This window comes from Callorhinus ursinus, unplaced genomic scaffold (genome assembly GCF_003265705.2).
Source record: "Callorhinus ursinus isolate GAN/ISIS: 27379988/994484 unplaced genomic scaffold, GSC_fseal_2.0 scaffold14, whole genome shotgun sequence".
NCBI classification, from domain to species: domain Eukaryota; kingdom Metazoa; phylum Chordata; class Mammalia; order Carnivora; family Otariidae; genus Callorhinus; species Callorhinus ursinus.
The window spans coordinates 4840379-4860664 of record NW_027397076.1 but is presented as its reverse complement, the minus strand read 5'-3'; the positions used below and the strand labels follow the sequence as shown (position 1 = coordinate 4860664).

At 42.3% G+C, this 20286-nt stretch overlaps 1 pseudogene; it reads left to right on the top strand.

The window, feature by feature from the left end:
• The first annotated feature begins 9587 nt into the window (after positions 1-9587).
• Positions 9588-16653, top strand: LOC112832038 (calcyclin-binding protein pseudogene; annotated as a pseudogene).
• Positions 16654-20286: the final 3633 nt, after the last annotated feature.

The window sequence follows — 20286 nt, the reverse complement described above, 5'->3', positions numbered from 1 at the left end:
AACAAATTTACTTAGAATATTCTAGTTTTGTAAGTAAAATAATAAAGAGAAACCAACTGAATGTGGAACTTAGATGAACAACTGCAAATGAATCACTCACAAAGATGAGAAAACTTTTATTAATTTTGAAATTTTATGTAACAGCTGATCATTTAAAAACATACTCTTAATAGTTATTGAGGTATAGTTGACATACAGTAAATCACAAATATTTAAAGTGTAAAGCTTAATGTTTGGACATATGAATATATCTGTGAAACCATCACCACTATCAAAACAATGAACATATCTATCATCCCCGAAGAAAGTTTTCTCACGCACCTGTGTCATCTCTTCCTCTAGGCCCACCTGGCTCCAGGCTGTAGGTAAGGTTCAAGTCTGCTCCAGATGTCTTAACTGGGACTGGCAGCCATATGAGGTATACTCCTATCCTGATGATGGTAGAAGAATATATAAAACTTCTTGTTTTATGACCACTAACATTCCAGTTACCAAAACGAGTCACATGGCAAAGCCTTACATCGAAGTGGTGGGAAAAATGTACTCTACTCATTCCAGTGGGATGACCTGCATCATTACCTTGCAAAAGATATAGATGGATTCATCTTTAACTGAGAGGAAATAAAGCATTGGGAAGAAGAGCTCTGTTACAATAAATAGGCAGCTGAAAATATAGAATTGATGTTCAGAAGCTGGGAATTCAGATGTGGTGGTTGAAGGCATCGATGTTTTTTGACAGCATACAGAAGGAAGAATATTGAACAATAAGGCTAATGCTGGAACTTCAGGCTATGCCACAGTTAGGGAGTAAGTGCAGGATAGAGAGACAGAGCAATTGGGAGGTTGGAGGAGTCTCAGAAGTGCAAAGGGAAGTGTCGTCAGGAGTCATCTTTCAAGCATTTAAAGATCCTACAAAAGTTTTAGTGGCTCTAACCAAATGTACATACATTTTATGTATTCCCTCTGCTCTTGAACTTTTATTCTCCTGCTTAGCCAGATAAGGGAACTGAAAGATTTGTTGGAGTCTCTGATCCCACCTTTTTTAAATCACTAGATTCCTATTATAATCAAAACATATATTATAAAGGGGCAGAGTAGAGTTAATTTCAGCTTTCTTTTAAGCCTTTAGAAGGTACACAATGAGAGGTTATTCGTTATTCCACAAAACCTTCTATGTACAAATACATGCATATATGTCTAAATTTAATATATGTTTACAATGAAAGGCCTCAAATATCACATATAAATATATCGTATGGTCAGTTCTCTGGAATAATGCACGCTAGCTAATTTTCTGTGACTCATCACTTCATGAGCACTGGGAGGACCCTGACCACAGCTGTACAGAAACTTCCATAATAAAACCATAATGGGCACTGCACAAATTGCCTTTTTTAGATTTGGGGTTTCAATGCAATTGAGAATGTTGGACGAATTTCCTTGAGGCTTGGCTTGAGGAACTTCAGTCGCTCTTTGCGCAGTCCTGAATCTGGAATATAGCTTTAGGTGGAAAATATGTTCTAAGCCCAGTGCTAGGTGTGGTGGTAGTGTTTCTGTTGTTGTGCTTGTAGCAAACTCTATAGAAAATTAAAATAAAAATGTAATTGTTCATGGAAAGAGCTACTTTTCCTTCTTGGACATGGATTGAGAAGAGAAAGTGATATTCATTTAAAATTTTCTGACATGATATGTTAGTTATCAATTTATGGCCTCTAATTTCCCCTGTCTGACCTACCATGCGGTTTCCATCTCCTGATTGGATCAAAACTGCTCCCCATGGTACTTAATTTCCCCAGCTTCATCTCCTGTCTCTCCTTTCCTCAGATTTGACTCTTGAGTCAAATCTCCTCTCTTGTCTCTGGCCTGGGTCACTGTTCCCCTTTCCCTGCTTCTCTCTTCCTCAACCTCTTGTGTTTAAATCCCACTCATCCTTCACAGGTCAGAAAGGAATCTTTTCTTCTGGAAACTGTCTCCTGAACCAGCCAACACTGTGTTGGGTATCTTTCCCAAGCGCTCCTATAACCAGCCTTTAGTACTGATCACTCTGTACTGTAGTTGCTAGTTTACTTGTTTTTGTCTCCATGAAATTATTTTCTGGAAGGTCTAGAGCTTGCATCTTTCCTCAGTCACACAGACCCAGCTGGTATCTTAAACTCTTTATTGAATGAACGCCTGAATGGTAAGGTACCTGTCTTCAGGGAGGATCATGATCTACCACAGAGATCTGTGCAAAGAACACTAGATGAACTTAAACATTTAATTCTCTAGAGATCCGAGAAAGCTTGATGGAGAAAGCAGTATTTAAGCTGGTCTTTGAAGGATTTCATGAAGCAGGGATGAGAAGGTAAGGGTGGAGGGAACAGAGTATAAACAAATACAGAGGAGAATCCATTTGTGTTCTGGGCATGTGGGAAAAAAACAACAACTCAGTTTTCTGGGATAGTCAGGTGCATGATGGGAAACCCAACTGTGGCAAGAAGTGTGAATAAGAGACTTGGGGCCAGATCCCGAAAAGCCTCACAATATATGCAGGAAGAATGGTTATGAACATGTGATCCAACAGTATCAGCACCACCTGGAACTTGTAAGAAATGCAAATTCTTGGCCTCCACCCCAAAGACTTCCCTGATTCAGGGGCTCAGGAGGTGGGGCCCAGAAACCTGTGTTTTTACAAGCCTTCCTGGTGATTCTGGTGTGTGATAGAGTTTGAGAACAACTCTAAGATATTTGGCCTTTTCCTCCGAATGCGAGTCACTGTCGCTGTGTTTGTGTTGACTGTAGCACATCTTCCCCAAACCTCCTGAGGGATGCTGTACTTTGAGGTTAATTCACCCAGATAAATAAAATGTGCTGCATTCTGCTGGCTTCTGGATCACATGTCAGACATCCTCAGCGAAGTCTGACCTCAAACATCAGCCCCAGTCCATAATTTCTGCATTAGCACGTCACTTCCTCTCTCCAGCTCCCAAGTTTATCAATGGGCCACTCTTCCCCTCCTTACAGAGATTGTTTGTGGGATTCCTCTGCCTGGATGTCTCCAAGAGAAGAGATCAGACTTTCAGGAATAGTTTGTATTTGTATGTTTGGGGGTGGAGTCGTGGAATAGTGCTCTTCCTGAATCTGTTCTCTTAGTATTTGGTAGTTCTGACACTGATGATCACACTGTCACTTAGAGAAAAAAGGTCATCTGTCCACAGATTGCACACCGAGGTCAATTCTCTCCACACCCATTCCTGTGGAGACCTGATATCTGGGATTAGCAAGCAGAGAGTGTATTAAATCTCTCTCTCTCTCTCTCTCTTTCTTTTTTTTTTTTTTGAGCCGTCCACTTTCTTTGAAAATGTTTGATTTGTTTTTGTTGTGGACATTTGGTTTCCTAAATAATCCAAACCCAGTTTCCTCTCCCACACTTTTATCCACTTCCTTCCTCCTTCTTCCATTTCAAAAATCTCTTAACTGCTGAAATCAGGTATGTTCTCCCAGTTACAAGCACTCATGAGCCTGGAAACTTAATTTTTGAAGTGCTCATTATTCTTGTAATTACTCAATATGTTCTTGGATTATGAATTCCATGAGTTTGGGCACCATTTCTGGCTTGTTCTCCACTACATCACCATGTGTTAGAGTAGAGCCTGGACCATGGTTAAGTGTTCAATAACTATTTTTTAAATTCTATGACAAAAGCAGTGACATAGTTTTATCATGTAGGTCACAACAATTTACCTCTTAGCAACTCCAGGGCCTAGAGTTGTGTCAACAGTAGGCACTAAACAAATGATGGTTGATACTTTTGCACATACTACTTCCCTCTACCTGGACTGCCTTCCTTCTGCTTCTGTACCTACTAGAATCCTGGTCCTTTAGGACTCGAGTCCTGGTCTCCCTGTAAGACCCCACGGGGTGTTGCCGCTGACATAGGCTGATATGAATGAGGGCCCCTGGAGGTGTGCAATATGAAGGCCCCTCCCCCCTCAAATGTCTCATCCACTAGGAAGCTTTTCTGGTTATAGGCTGTAATCTTCATGAGGGCAGGGATTTTTGTCTCATCTAGCACCTGGCATACATAGTGCCTAGCCAGCTCATAGCAAGCCTATTTGAGCATATGTGCTCAATCCTTGAATGACCACCTCAGTCATGAGGTGTTATTTCTCCTCTATATCTTACCTTGTCCTCACTTCCAGTTTGGCAATGTTGTTTTGTGTGGGATGATGTTCATAAATTCCTCACGATTATGACCAAGTTCCCAGTGATTCTGAACCTTATTCTTTTTTATATTGAATGTGAGGTTTTCAGAGAGTCTGTAATTATAAGATCGAAGGCCTTATGCCACATCTATACACAGGTGGATCGACTCTCCATAGAAATTTCTGGAAACTGTGCACACCCATGTTTTAATGGGGTCTGGAAGTTTTACCTCAGGGTGTGGTTACATGCACTTTAAGCCACAAACCATGGTTTCTGAGAAGTACTGTTTTGAGAGTGAAGTCTCTGGAAACTTGGATAGGAAGCATGAATAAGCCCTAACGGTAGACAGTTATAGTCGGAGGCTGCCATCCCAGCCCCAAACATTAGGTACAACCACCAGGCACTGCTGGCTTGAATTTTATGAGAGGGTGGTGTCCCATGTTCTGAAGAGCTCAGGGAAGGGAAGGACTGTCATAAGCTCGGGTGACCAGACCGCAAACGTTTTTTGGCAGAGCTATCTGGGATAGGTTATTTCATATTCTGTGTTTTTCAGGGTCTTAGATCATACAAGATCATTTTTCTCTTACATACACTGCAAAGCCCAAGGATCTATCTGCACTTGACCGGACACACCTCACTCTATGGGACATGTATGCACAGATGTCCTGTGTTGGGCCAAAAAACACGGTCAAGCAATTGTCTAGTGTCGGACTTAGGATTGGCACCAGCAAATGACGGTGCTGTGTCAAATCTGGCCTGCGTCCTGTTTTTATAAATAAAGTTGTATCGGAACACAGCTGGGCTTACTGTTTACATGTTGCCTATGGCTGCTTTCACTCTGCAAGTTGAGTAGTTGAAAGAGAAACACACAAAGCTGAAACAATTTACTCTCTGGCCCTTTATAGCTTGCCCACCTCTGACTTAGGAGATAAAACTTCCCTCTTCCAGTAGGAGACTGTAATTTCCTATTATTTTAACTCTTTGCCTTGATAGATTTATGTTCCATGATAGCAGAGAGGCATCTGTCTCCCTTACTGTTGCATCTCCAGGAACTTACTAAGTGCTTTCTAAATATCAGTCAAGTTAATTAATTAAGGACTAAATAGGTGAATGCAGAACAAAGGAAATTAAACAGACCCTTGGGGGGAACAGACATTTTTAGTCCTTTGATATTCCCATTGACTTCTTCGAGATCTGTACATTAATTTTTGTTAATTTTTTAAGTTGAAGCACTCAAGAAAAATTTGCACGTAAAGTAAATGTTTGACTCTTGGTTAATATGTATCTAATGACTTCTGTGATAATTTCAGAAGTGTTTGCACAGAAAATTTTGACCTTTGATATACAATAAAAAGTATACTTGGGAAGCCCCAAATATCTTTTCAGGGACATTTTAACATCGCTGCCTTTGTCTAGTATATTAATTTTCTAGGGCTGCCAGAGCAAAATGCCACAGCTGGGTGGCTTAAACAAAGGAAATTTATTTTCTCACAGTTCTAGAGGCTGGAAGTCCAAGACTAAAGCATCAACAGGTTTGGCTCCTTTTGAGGGTTCTCTCCTTGGTTTGCAGAAGGCCGCCTTCTCCCAGAGTCCCCAAATGGTCTTCTTTTTGTGCGTCTCTTTTTGTGTGCAAATTTCCTCTTGTAAGGACACCAGTCAGATTGGATTCGAGCCCATCCTAATGACCTCATTTTACCTTAATTGCTTCTCTAAAGGCCCTGTCTCCAAACACAGTCACATTCTGAAGTACTTCGGGTTAGGGCTTCACCAGGTGAGTTTTAAAGGGACACAATTCAGCCCATCACACTCATGTATCTCTATGTACTTTCTTCTTTTCTACAAGCTGTAAGTACCTATGTAAAACCACATGTGAGGTGACTGTCACATCACAGAGCACCAAGGCCGATGTGACCCATCCTACTGATTAGGCATGTGTCCTCCTCTTCCATCAGAGAAATTTAAGCTTCTTCTTTGGCCAAAGGCTTACTGATGATCGCTTTCCCCAGTTCAAACCTCCAGCTAAATTTTAAGGGCAAGTTTTTCCCAGCATAGAGAAATCATTTAAATGCTTTCAAAGCTCTACACATACTTAAACATGGGAGGAAGAAATGGGGGGTGGGGCACTTAACCTAAATGTTCACCTACAGGGGACTGATTAAGTATGTTACAATGGAGCCATAATGTAATCTGATGTAGTCTTAAAAGATGGGTTGCTGAGAAATACTTAGGGACCTGAAAGTTCTGTACCATATTGTTATAGAAAAAGAGAGCAAGTTATAAAACAAAATTTATTCACCCCATTTAATGCTATTTACTGAGCACCTACTATGGACCAGTCACTGCTTTAGATTGTGGACATCCAGGGATGAAACTAAACAAAACATCTGCCTTCTTGGTGCTTAAATTACAGTGGAGGATGCCCGCAGGAAACAGACAACTCTGTGATACATCAGGCGGTGTCATGCACTGAAAGAAAATAAAGCAGAGCAAGGGACTAGAAGAATGAAAAAGGAAGCAATTATTTCAGCTTGTTGGGTCATGAAGTGTTCTTGGAGGAGGTGACATCTGAGCTGTGAGCTAGAAAAGATGAGGGAGCTAGTCACTGGTATATCTAGGAGAAGAACATTCCACGAAGAGGAGACAGCAAAGGGCCAGGAGATGCAAACATGCCTGGGGTGCTTGGAGAATCTCCAGGGAGCCGGTGGGGCCGGGGTGGAATGAAATAAAGGCTCTTCCACCAGGAGTGGCATAATGTCAACTCTGTGGAAATAAAAAGCAAATGCCAAGAAAAAAGCTTGGAAATACACGTATTAAGATTGTGACATTCTGGGTAACATTTATTCCCTTCCCTTTGATTAGTATGGTATTTCAGATCTTCTACTACACGTGTGTGTTGCTTTAGAAAGAAAAACATAAATGTTTCGGTATGAAATTTGCCATGGGGGTCATTACCTTTTCCTGGAAGCTCTCACTGAGATCTCAGGGCCTGGATCTCCAGACAACTGCTCACGCTGTGCATTATTCTAGGAACAGAGGAGAACCCCTAGCTGGAAAAGTCAGAGGGAGGTGTTTTGCAGATACTTGCAGACAACCAGAGCGGCCCTGATTTACAGTTAGTGGTAAAGGCGTTAATGTCTCCTCTCAATGGCATCTCTGTTATCGATAAGTGTTGGTTGAGTCTAATGACAACCTAATTGGCAACAGAGATCGGAACAGATGTCTCACCTAATAAAAAGCTTTTGTGTCCACAGGCTGACCCCTTTTGGTCTTAGCTGAGCTTTGGTTCTGTGCGTGATCCTTTCTGGCAATTGTCATTAATCACACATACTCACTGATTGTGGCTTGCTGTGTCCCAAGTGTACTGGATAGACCTGGGCCAGCTGAGCATGTGCCCATTGGCTTTCCCTGAACTCTGACCTAGGCCATGTCTTCTGTCACCTCATTTAATACACACACAGGTTAGACTCTTCGCCCATCCATTTGCCCTGTGAGTCCTTGGTGGTTTCTCGAAGGATCCTCCATCCTCCAGATGTAGGTAAGAGAAGAGATTGTTACTGGTTCTTAGGACAAACAAGGAGGGGCTGTGTGTGGTGTGAAGTGAATTGGCCTGAAGTCCCATCCTGTGGCATAAATGGGACCAAGGGCTTCCTGTGTAGGGAGGGAAGAAAAGAAAGTACTTTGGTACACAGATATCCCCTTTCCCTCTTTCTGAATGTATACCAGACTGGGCAAGGTCAGGACAATGGTTATCAGCTTGCAAAGGCAAAGGTATTTTACCTTCCAAATTTCTGGCTGAATTAAGTATATTTATGAACAAAGTATACTGTTGGTAGGAGAATAACCTCTTTGTTTATGGAGGCCTAAACAACCAGCTAGCACAATTAAGGAACATTACATGAAGACCAAATACCCAGGAAGCAGCATTCAGAACATAAGTAGAACATTCCCTTTAGAACTAAAACCTTGAAAGGTGTATATCCTGTAATCCTAATTCCAAAATTCGTAAGTAGTCAATGAAAAAGGAAAAAAGTTCCATGGTCAAATAAATCTGGGCCTTGTTAAGTTAGACAAATTTAGCCAGGTTGCTTTTCTACAGGATTTATCAGAGCCTTCAATGTAGAACATAATTAATGGAAGTGTATTACTTTGACTCAACCTTTTTTTTTTTTTAATTGAGAGAGTGAGAGAGAGCGAGCAGGGGGAGGGGCAGAGGCAGAGGGAGAGAGAGAATCTCAAGCAGACTCCATGCCAAGCACAGAACTTGACCTCATGACCCTGAGATTGACCTGGGCCAAAATAAAGATTTGGACACTTAACCGACTGAGTTACCCACGTGCCCCTTGACTCAATTTTTTTTTAGTAAAAGAGTTGTATTAGGCACAATACAGGTCAATCTTTTTTTTTTTTAAGATTTTATTTATTTATTTGAGAGAGAGAGCTGCAGAGAGAGAGCATGCAAGCAGGGGCAGAGGTAGAGGGAGAGGGAGAAGCAGACTCCCTTCTGAGCAAGGAGCCTGATGTGGGATTCCATTCCAGGCCCCTGGGATCAGGACCTGAGCCCAAGCCAGATGCTTAACTGACTGAGCCACCCAGGCACCCCAGGTCAATCTTTTTATTTTTTTATTTTTTTTATTTTTTATTTTATTTTTTTTTAAAGATTTTATTTATTTGAGAGAGAGAGAATGAGAGATAGAGAGCATGAGAGCGAAGAGGGTCAGAGGGAGAAGCAGACTCCCTGCTGAACAGGGAGCCTGATGCGGGACTCGATCCCGGGACTCCAGGATCATTACCTGAGCCGAAGGCAGTCGCTTAACCAACTGAGCCACCCAGGCGCCCACCCCAGGTCAATCTTATTACAGAAACTGACAGCATATCTTTTTTCTAATTTTTGGATTTGATGTTTCATGAATTTCTGCTCTAAGAAGAAAGGTTGGCTTGTTCGGCCTCCTTGTTAGGTTCACCAGTTATAAACACACTTTTCTGAATCAATTCACAGTTTTCTGAGTCAATGAATGGACAGATAGTTGGATGAAATCGGGTAGGATGGGATGGATCGGGATGGAAAAGTATGGCAGCAAAATGTTCTCAAGAGTCTTGTTGCTTCCCCTCCAGCTCTATTCTTATTGTTGTGTGATTCTGGGCCATTTCCTGTTATTATTACACTTATTGTTGTCAGAGGAAGCCAATTCATTTTAATATTAGCCTGAGCAAAACATAATGAGGAAGAGAATCTGCTACCAAAAAGGAAACATGTATGTGCTGCTTTGCATTCCAAAGCTTAGTACTCAGATAAAGAAAACATCCAGCGTGCTCTCCACACAGTCTGAAAACATCCTGCCAGGCCAATGAGAAATTCAGTCACATCAAGGAAAAACTGCTTGAGAACCAGATGATTTACCAAGCTCTTCACTACCCCTATTTTTATTTTGGAAGGGGAAAGAGGTGACGATGGAGAAGGGGAGAATTAGGAAGGGGGCCAGAGCAGGAACACCTTGGAGCACTGACGTTGCCAGACCCCAGGGTGAAGGGTGAACTGCTGGCCTTCTTCCCTTAGATCTGCCAGCCAGCGCTACTACTGACATTTTCCTCCTGTAAATGGAGACCCTCTGAGAACTTGAAAGTCCATCCTGTCCACCGGCCAGTGCTTCTTTTTCTCTTCTCTCTCTCTTCTTCCCTTCCCAAGTATGTCCTCTGAATTGTGTGCGATGTCCACTCATCTTGGAAGGATTGCTGTTTTCAGGGCTTGCGCGGGGAGATGTGAAAGGTAGAGAGAAGAGGAAGGATAGGGAACCAACAGGTAAGGGACCCAACTCTGGGCCAGGCTGGGTTAAATCTTTTCACATAATGTGTTTGGTGCTCACAGTAATAGTCTGGTAGGTATTGTTATTGCCGCTGTGTTTCAGTTGAGGAAATGAAGGCTTAGTGACGCTTCGGAGCTTGCCTGCCCAATCTTATGAGGCTACAAAGTGTTGGAGGCCGGGTTTAAATAGAGGCAAGTTTGTTGACTTTCCAAACCAGTGCTTATAACCACAATCTCACTTAACTTTGTCAAGCCTCAATGTTCTCATTCATGAAATAGACATTATCCTTGTTTTGGCCCTTGCCCTCCTTATTGTTTATTCTCTACACAGTGGCCAGAAAGATTGTACCAGGTAGGACTAGGCTCGGCTGCCAGAAACAGAGATTCAAAATAAATGTCTGGAGGCAACTTGGTTGGGCAGGCATGGATCTGCTCCATAAAGTCCTTGGGGGCTTCAGATTCTTCCAACTCACCATTATCCCATCCAGCAGGGTGGCCCTTTTCCTCATGGTCCAAGGTAGCATATAGCTCCAGCCATCACATCTGCATTTCAGGCAAAGAATATGGGACAGAGTGAAGAAGAAAAGGGTTAAAAACATACAAACTGCCTATTTTTTAGGCATGATTTTCTGAAGCACCACACCATACTTACCGCCCCTCTGCCAGACTTGAGTCCTCTGGCTACAACTACCTGCAAGAGATGCTGGAAAATACGGTCTTTTTAAAAAAATTCTGGGATGCCATGTGTCCAGCTAAAAACTTGGGTTTTCCATTATTATGCAAGAAAGAGGAAATGGGTACCGGGGACAGTGTAGTCTCTGCCAGAGTAATCCTTCCGAAATGTGAGTTGGATCACGTTGCTCACTCTGCGTAACACGTTGTGGAAAGCCTGCCCACTCACTGGGGCTAGAAGTGCAAGCCTTTGCAGCCTGCGACAGGGCCTTACACGTCTTGTCTCCCTTATCTCTCTGACCTCATTTCCTACTGCTCTTTGCCTTGCTTACTCTGCTTCAGCCTCACTGGCCTCCTCGCTGGTTTTCTAATGAGCCAAACACATTCCTGCCTAAATGTTCCCTCTGAGCCTCTGGAAGCCTCTTCCCCGGGGGAATCTGCTCATCTCAGTCCCTCAGGGCTCAGCTCAAATATCACTTCATGAGAGACCACCCCACAGAAAAGCACACCACCCATGAATCTCTATCCCCCTTATCTTGCTTTATTTTTGTTTTCTGCTTTTATCCCCATCTTACCCCATCTGACATACTCTATATCTGTTTGCATTTGCTCATCGTCTTTTTCTCCTATTACAACAGAAGTGCAAGGATTTCGGGGGCTTCATCTGTTGTATTCAACGTCTTATATCTCCAGCATCTAGAATAGCACCTGGCATCTGCTGTAGGCACCCAATAAACATAAGTAGAATAGATGAATGATTGATTGAATAAATCCCATTTTATCTATCTTCCAAAATATAGGAGAGGATGATTTGTGATAGCCAATCTGAAGGGCTGTGAAAAATAGAAAGAGTCAAATATAAACTAGTACTTTGCTCTTCTTTGATGTCCTCCCATTTGAAAAAGCCCTCCGTTGCCTGTGAAGAATAATGCAGATGTTGTTGGCCTTTGTTATTTTGAAGTCAGGCAGAGTGGGATAGAATTTCCAGTCTTTTCTTCCCAAAGCACCAGGACTATTTATTCTAAATCCGTTTCTTCCCTGCCTTTAGTTTTGAATGAACGTGGCTTTGCCGCACATAGTTCCCTAATATATCACTTTGATGGCTTATTTCACCCTAAGTAGCATGGAATTGAAGTCTGAGACTGTATCAGGCGAATTTCAGAGCTCCTTGTCTTCCCTTTGTGCCATCGCAGTGGGGGAGAGTTGTCAAGCTGCGCTTGGCTAAGTTAAATGGGGAGACCAGATGGCCAGAAAGAAAGGAATTTTGGTTCAGGTTTAGGAGGAAGGTGGGAGCCAAAAACTCCTGCATAGTTTTTGACCAAGAGATCAGAGTACTCAGCACTAGGGGTGCATTACTGAATGGTGGAGTCCACCAGCAAATGTTTGCAAGATTGGAGCTCCTTTAAATGTTCATCTCTCCTGACTATCTGCCAAAACTTCAAAAATCATCTCCCAGGCCTGGGGTTTGGGTTATATGTTGCTTTTCGTTTCTAGAGACAGAGAAATGGATTTATGTTAAACACAACAAAAAGGAAAAAAAAAAAAGCAAAACAGGCGGTCATGAAGTCACTTTGAGCTTTTGCTTGTGGGGGGCAATTTTAGAAAGTAGAGCCAACCAAAAGTCCAAAATTGGGGAAGAAAGTTTTGATGGGAAACAGTGGAGAAATGGGAAAGGCCATTTTTAGGAGGATCTCTATTGCTCTAAACCGAAAAAGGCAGGTGGTGCAGAAAGCCAGAGGCCACTCCAAGTTGAACTGAGAAGTGGCAATCTGAGCCGTCTGGCACTGAAGTGGGGTCAGGAGGCAAGAGATAGAAAGTCAGGCAGTAGAAGGTGGCAGGGATCCAGGCAGGAAACAGGCCGAGTGTGAACAAGTGTCTTCGTGGTAGGGACAGATGGAACAAGAGATGTTAGGGACATACTGCTGACAAAGCCTGACTCCTTCATGTTCTCTGATAAAGTATTTCATTGCCGCTGGCGTTCAGCAGGCCTTGTTTTTATTGTGCTTATTGCCGTGCTGGAAATAGAAGGGCCGGGCCGCTGCTCCGTGGTCTCAGAGCTTACATGTGAAAGGCAGAAGCACGAGACGCTGACTTGAGAGAACTGGGCTGGCTGAATGTCTCTGGTTTTCACTGGATTGTCTCTGGTGGCTAGGGTGACCTCATAACCACGTGTCATGTCTCTAGCTGCAATGTAAGCCACGTGCCCATCAGCACTCTGATTTGAGCGCAACAACCATACGGTATAAGCAGGGGATGAATCACAGCCACCTCTGTGGGCATGAGGGGACCGAGGCTCGGCATGGTGGAATGGCTTGCTCATGGTCTCTCAGCTAGAGGATTGTTAACACTCAGACTAGAACATGGTGCTCCATCTCCTACCATGCTGTCTCTCCACCACCTTATTTATGTGAGTCGGTTAGCAGTGCTGATTGCATGTGTGCTTTGCTAGATGCTTCGGGGAAAGGCAGGAGAGCAACCCAGAGGCGACCCTTCTCCTCAGGAGGCTTCTGCTCTAAAACGGGAGCCAGGACAAAGGCAGATCAATGAATCCATGTACAGATGTTCCCACAAGTGTACACTTAACAAGATGTTTGGATATATTCATACCTCCCAAGGGTGTTGTTGGAAGCTCTGGAAGTAAATCTCTGGGGGTCTGAAGAGATTCAGAAAACCGACCTATTGGCTTGACTGTGAGGCTATTCCAGATATTGGGGAGCTATGTAAGTGGGGGCCCAGATGGGGCCAAAAGGTGCATTTGACTGGAGGGAAGGGATTTGGGGGATTGAGAGTTGAGCAGTTGTTGGGCAGAAAAGAAATTAAACAGTCTAACTTCTCTGGGCGTGATTTCTCGGCTGAGATAATGGGATGTTTCAGACTCCTTGTAACCGGGATCTAGATGCAGACAGATGTCTGGGAAAAATCGGTCCCAATTTGTCATCTGGCTTCCCTTTCATGACTTTCTAGTGTGGCGTATGTCAGACTTCGAATGGCCAGGGCTCTTAGAAATACAAATACCATCTGGGTCTGGATAATCTCCAAACCCAGGGATGCCGCATGGGGAAAGACGAGAGGAAAACCTAACACTGAGTTGAGGGTTTGTCCTTGGGCCACACTAAACTTTTGCTGGACATGCTCAGATTACCTGTACAGAAAGTGTCCCTGGGCAAACACCACAAGACCCATCTTTTCAGGACATGGTGACCTCATTATCTGGTAAATACATCCTGATTTCTCCTTGGGAAAGTTTCAAGGGTCAAGATCCCCACTTGCTTCTGGCCCAAGGAGCCTGAAACTGAAGCAGGGCCAATCCCTTCTCCTTGGATCTGAGTCTTGGGCAGAGTGACAACCAGATTGGAGCTCAACTGAGTAGAAGGTGGTTTTCTGAAGAGACTGCCCACCCGTGCTATTCCCAAAACCGCTGAAGTCCTACAACTCCAGCTTTACCTTCTGTTCTCTGATCTGTTTCCTATTCTTCCTCCAATTACATTTTGCTTTGGACAAAATCTGTTTCTGTTGCCTGCAATCAAAGAACTTTAAAGGATAAACAAGTAAAATCATAAACTTATTTTCGGATGCTCAAGATACACCTCCCTTTGCCCATCCTCTAGCCCACCTGCCTCAGAAGCCCCTCAGGGGGTGAGAGCCCTTCCCATGAGCCAAGGGTGCCAAAAATGGAATGTGTAACACCAAAGTGTTGAGGCAATCCGTGAGATACTGTATGATGCAGGCTTCTATTTCAGAATAACTACCAATTAATGACTGCTCCTTGACCTCTGTGTCTACCTACAAGTACAACACTATTCACAGGGCTGGTTTAAGTCTCAGCAGTAAATTTATAGGCCACGTGCTCAAAACTATTTCCAGTTATCCATAGAATTTCTATTTCTATTTCCCTATGTTAAAAGCCAGAGCAGGAAAAGGTATTCTGCATGTCAGCATTATAACATTTACATCCTGAAAACTTACGTGATCAATACGGTGATGGAATGCCTGGAAACTAGAGCTCTAAAGTCCTTTGTTAAGAGAGCTGGCTTTTTATTTCTATCATGTGGAACCCAAATTCTTTGGCAACAATTAACAGAGCACAAAAAGTTGATAACTATTTACTACAGAATTAAAAGGTGGCCAGAAAGGAAGGAGAGTTTCACAGCTCTGGAACTACATGGAAATCTACTGCAAACAAGACAAGGTGGAATCTGAGTGGCATCTTCAAGGGCTGGAAGGGCTGCAATGGAAGTGGACACAGAAAGGCTTCAGTTCAGGTGGCCCTGAGTTCACCTTCCATTTATGTTTTTCCTTTGGGTCCAATTCCAGGAGGTCTGGCTTTGAGGAGGTCACAGCTTAACCCACCAAATCATGTCTCTGTCTGGCATCGGCTGGGCATGATTGGCATGTCTTAATATACCACATTATGCCAGTGGAAAGGTGAGAAATAAACAGTAATGGGAAACTTTAGTGAAAATAACAATTCAGTCTATTTCTAGTTACCTCTATCCGCCCCATTGGAATGCCGCTTTTTCTTGTACTTCCATAGCTGACTCCTAGCATCCTGTACTGCTAACCTGGAAATCTCACTATTCTCCTGTAGTGAGAGACAACTGTTTGCATGGAGATAACTTTTGTCATTCCATCTAGACGGCAGGTTTTATCAGTCAGGGTTCGATCAGGGATCCACAGTAACAATGAATACGAGGAGAAGAAGGGGGTTGTTATGGGACTTAGACCCTCACAAATGTGAGAAAAGCTGGAAGACTAAAGGTAAAAGAGAATAGAAACATCAGAGAAAGAGCCACTGACCAGCCCTCTGGAAGCACAGGTGCATGTGGACAAGTGGCATTTGCAGAGTTATGAGAAGCCAAGTCCATCCAGCTCTTGTGGAGGACAGCAAAGGGAGAGCTCTCTAGGAGGGGAAGTTGATGCCTGTGTGCTGCTGAATCTCTGAGTCCATAGCTGAGAACTGGTCAGCAAGTCAGCAATCAAGAATATGAGCTAGAGGCTGGGTCGGGTGTGCGCGCAGGCTTGGGGCGCTGCGACTCATGGGGGAGGGGCCTGCCTCAGTGTAAGTGCTTTCAGTGCGGTGTTTCCTGTTCTCTCCCCTGTGTGCCTGCAGCTCGGGCCTTGCCTAATCAGCCGGACCATGGCTTCAGCTTTGGAAGAGCTACAGAAAGATTTAGAAGAGGTGAAGGTGCTGCTGGAAAAAGCCACTAGAAAAAGAGTACGTGATGCCCTTGCAGCTGAAAAATCCAAGATTGAGACAGAAATCAAGAACAAGATGCACCAGAAATCACAGAGAAAAGTAGAACTTCTTAACAGTGAAAAGCCAGCCGCTGTGGTTGCTCCCATTACAACAGGATATACAGTGAAAATCAGTAATTACGGATGGGATCAGTCAGATAAGTTTGTGAAAATCTACATTACCTTAACTGGAGTTCATTAGGTCCCCACCAAGAATGTGCAGGTGCATTTCACAGAGAGGTCATTTGATCTTTTGGTAAAGAATCTAAATGGGAAGAGTTACTCCATGATTGTGAACAATCTCTTAAAACCCATCTCTCTGGAAGGCAGTTCAAAAAAAGTCAAGACAGATACAGTTCTTATCTTATGTAGAAAGAAAGCAGAAAACACACGGTGGGACTACCTGACTCAGGTTGAAAAAGAATGCAAAGAGAAAGAAAAGCCCTCCTGTGACACTGAAACAGATCCTAGTGAGGGATTGATGAATGTTCTAAAGAAAATTTATGAAGATGGAGGTGATGACATGAAGCGAACCATTAATAAAGCCTGGGTGGAATCAAGAAAGAAGCAAGCCAAAGGAGACACAGAATTTTAAGACTTTAAAGTCATTTTGGGAACTGCGATGTGGAAATATTGATGTTTCCAACAAGGAAATGTTGGTGAGCTGCACAGATAAATTTGACAGATAATTGCTTACATAGCCTTCTTCTAAGTAAAGGCAATGAATGCTCCCATTTCCTCCTAGAGGATTTATTTAAATAAAATATGCTTATTAAACACTTCCTCCAAAGATGGTTTCCTTAGTAATCTGCGCATTTTGTTCAAAAAAAGGATAATATTGTATTCTTTTGTGAAATGTAAAAAAGCAAGTCTTGCCTAATGATAATGCCACATTGTGTGTATTTTTGTTCAGGCAAGATGTAGAAAACAAAAGTTGTTTGCCTATAAGTTCCTGATATTTGCCTATAAGTTCCTGATACCAGCTCCCACCATTGTAAGAATAAGTAAAAATAAAACCTGAATTTTTGCATTTAAAAAAAAAAAAGAATATGAGCTAGATGTGAAGCAAGGAAGAACAAGAGGAAGGCAGGACTCACCAAAGATCTCTGCATCTTTCCAGCACCATATCTGAATGCATATTGTATGTCTGCTGAGAGTAATGGCCAATGAGTTACTTCTACCTTCAAAATATTGAACAAATTCCTCTTTTGGTCAACTCTAACCTGGAACCCTGCAGATGAAGGAGAAGCATAAAATGGAATTTTGAGAAAGTTTATAGCTTAACCAAGTTGACAATGTAACACTTCAGAACAGTGCAACTCTTATCAACTTAGTATATCTCTTTTTTTCTGTATTTAACTTCCAGATAAAGACAATGTGAAATCATGTTTTCTCTTAACATGATGCAACTATTCTTTGTACAAATGAAAACAAGCTGTCTCCAAGATAGTATAGCTGGATGCATCTTTGGATTACATTCACTTTCATCACTAGCTGAATCAGACTCCTCTCTTAATATCTTGTACTTTAAATATCAAGATATAAGGCTTACTACTTTTATAACATCTTATGTTGCATAGTAAATGAATAGGATTAAGAGGGAAAAGAAATAAAAAATATGTAAAAGTATACACACACATACCTATCCACATAGATACACACAAATATATCAAAGAAAAGAAGAAATTCTGATAACTATTACAGTCACTGTTTCTGCAACTGGTCATATTATCATAGCTGGTATTTATAATTTCTTCCTTCTATGATTGTTTTTGCATTTGCTTTGCCCGCGGGAAGCGCCACAGTTTGTCCTAGATCCTAGTCTAATGGAATGGTCCAAGCTCTGATTCTACTAGAGGTTTTATCTTTATTGGGTTGTAGGGTCCCATTAATTTTTATCACAGGGCATGGTATTACTAAGAGGGGTCCCAAAGATTGCCTGCATTCCAGACATACTCTTTCCTGTCCTCAATGTGTAGTAGTGACTCAATTTTCCCTTGATAGGGTCAATCACCTTGACCAGTACAGTAACCCTCTTCATTGCTTGTTGTTTTCCTAGCATGAGGACCTTAGAATGGCCAGATAACGGGCTCAGTTTATAGTTAATAGAACTATTCTGAGTGCTTGGCGGACACTCCCCTGTCAGAAGCACCCAAACCCGCTCATGTTTTAGCAAAGCTACAGGTATTTTCTTGGATTCTCCTTTGGAGCAACTTCTAAATTCTCTCTGAGATGTGAACTTGGAATTCAAGGCATCTTAGGTCTTTCACAAGTAAAGCTCCACTTAGAAACTAAAGAAATAAAAAGAAAAAGAGAGAAGAGGGGAGAAAGAGGAGGGAAAGAAGATATTGTCTCTCCCAGGGATGGTAGGCTTTTCCAGATAGGATTATTCACAGTTGTTTCACGTCATTGACCCTAGAACCACCACCATATGTGTTGCTTATGGATTTGCACCTCTATTTTCTGGTTTGCTATATCATGAAATACATGAATATGAGAAATCTGTGCTTGAGAGCAGTGAAATCATGTGATTCTTGGGATCTAGAGCTGTGTAAATTCAAAAATGTGAAATAATTCTGGAAACAAAAACAGAAAAACTACTTTCCAATCTTGGGCAGGGATTTTAAAATTTTAATTATTTTTATGAGGCTGAAAATAACAAAAATTGTAGTTTGACAAAATATTTAACACTTAGTTCAAGACAGAAATTGGTAGGGTAGGGAAAAGACTTGCATTGGCTGAGTTTTAACCTATAAATCAAGAGAAATCAACAGAGAATTTAATCCAAACATGTGCTGCACATAGTTTCCACTGGCCTTGTGTTACCAAGGTTAGAATTATAGTTGGGTTCACTAGTGAGAAAGTGAAAAATTGATGACATCTGCCCTCTGAGGTCTTTTCGTTTTCCTGATAGCTACTGCAGGAGCCTTGGCATTCTGTGATGTAGACTCCAGATGTATGATGGAAACTGTCACGTGGGGGTTGAACAATGTGAAACCAGAACTCTGTCCATGTTCCTAGGACTCTTGTAAAACCTTCCTCTTGCTACTGACAAGATCAGACACCCTGGATATCCCGTGGGAGAGTGTCCTGAATGATGGAAAATCACTAAGATGGCAGGAAGTCTCAAGAGTCATAATGAAGCAAGGAAAGTTAGGGCATCTTTGCCTCCCATCACCACCATCATCTTCTTCATGCCCTCATTCATTTACTTAACAAGTATTTATTAAACACTGTAGCAGACGCTGGTGGTGGCTGCCCACATCCTTTGGACCTTATCACTTCGGTACATTGCAGCCAACTTCCTCTGCCAGTACTGTGTCTCAGTAGCTGAGGAATTTCTCCAAAGCCACTGTGCGCACTCACTGACAGATGAAGTGATAAAGAGTTGATGTCCCCTGGGAGGATACCTTCACAAATGACTGATGGGAGTTTACTTATAAATACCCCAGCATCCTCACTCTTGAGGTGGGATAACACTAAAGCAGATTTTCTACACCATTCCACAGTGTTCCCCCAAGGCAATGGGCTCCTGGGGCCCACAATTTTAGCTAGTTTGAAAAGATACCCTTTTATAAGCTGCCTTCCCTTCCCTTCCCTGTACACCTCCCGAACCACTTCCACTCAAATCCTTGTTTGGAGTCTGCTTCTGGGGAACCCACACACCTACTATGTACCAGCCATGGTGCCGGGAGTTATTGATCGAAGAACCACCAGATTATAAGATTTCAGACACCAGGGACAGGTTGGTAGGAAGACATTTGATAGAAGTTTGAGAGCATATCCTAAAAACTAATGCTAATTTGTTTGTGTGAGGTTTAATCTCTCAAAGCCCTCAAAATACAGCCTGGCATATAGTAGAAATGAAGTAATTTTTAGTTGTTATATTTATTATTCTGCTGACCTAAGACGTTAGGTGTTAAAGAGTTAAAATATAGAGTTAAATATAGATTTAACTTATAGATATAGATTTAGTTTATAGATATAAATATAGATTAAATAATAGAGTTAAAATATAAATTCCCACTGGGGACTCAGAAGTACACCTGTCATGATGAGTACAGGGCGACACATGCAACTGTTGAATTACTATATTGTACTCCTGAGACTAATATAGCACTATATGTTAACCAACTGGAATTAAAATAAAAACTTAAATAAAAAAATAAGTGAGGAGTAAACAAAAAAATAAAGTTCCATTCAAATGTGGTGCATTGGTTCTTGGCTGCCATCAACACTTTAGAAAGAATAGATCTTTCAGAGAAGCTTCAGTCACTTTTCTACACAAAAAGTCATGGAAACTTGAAAGGTGGCAGTGGGAGAAAGGTGAGCTGATGACAGGGCAGTGGTATGGGGAAGGCATGGGACAGTCCAGTGGGGCCTATTGCCTGACA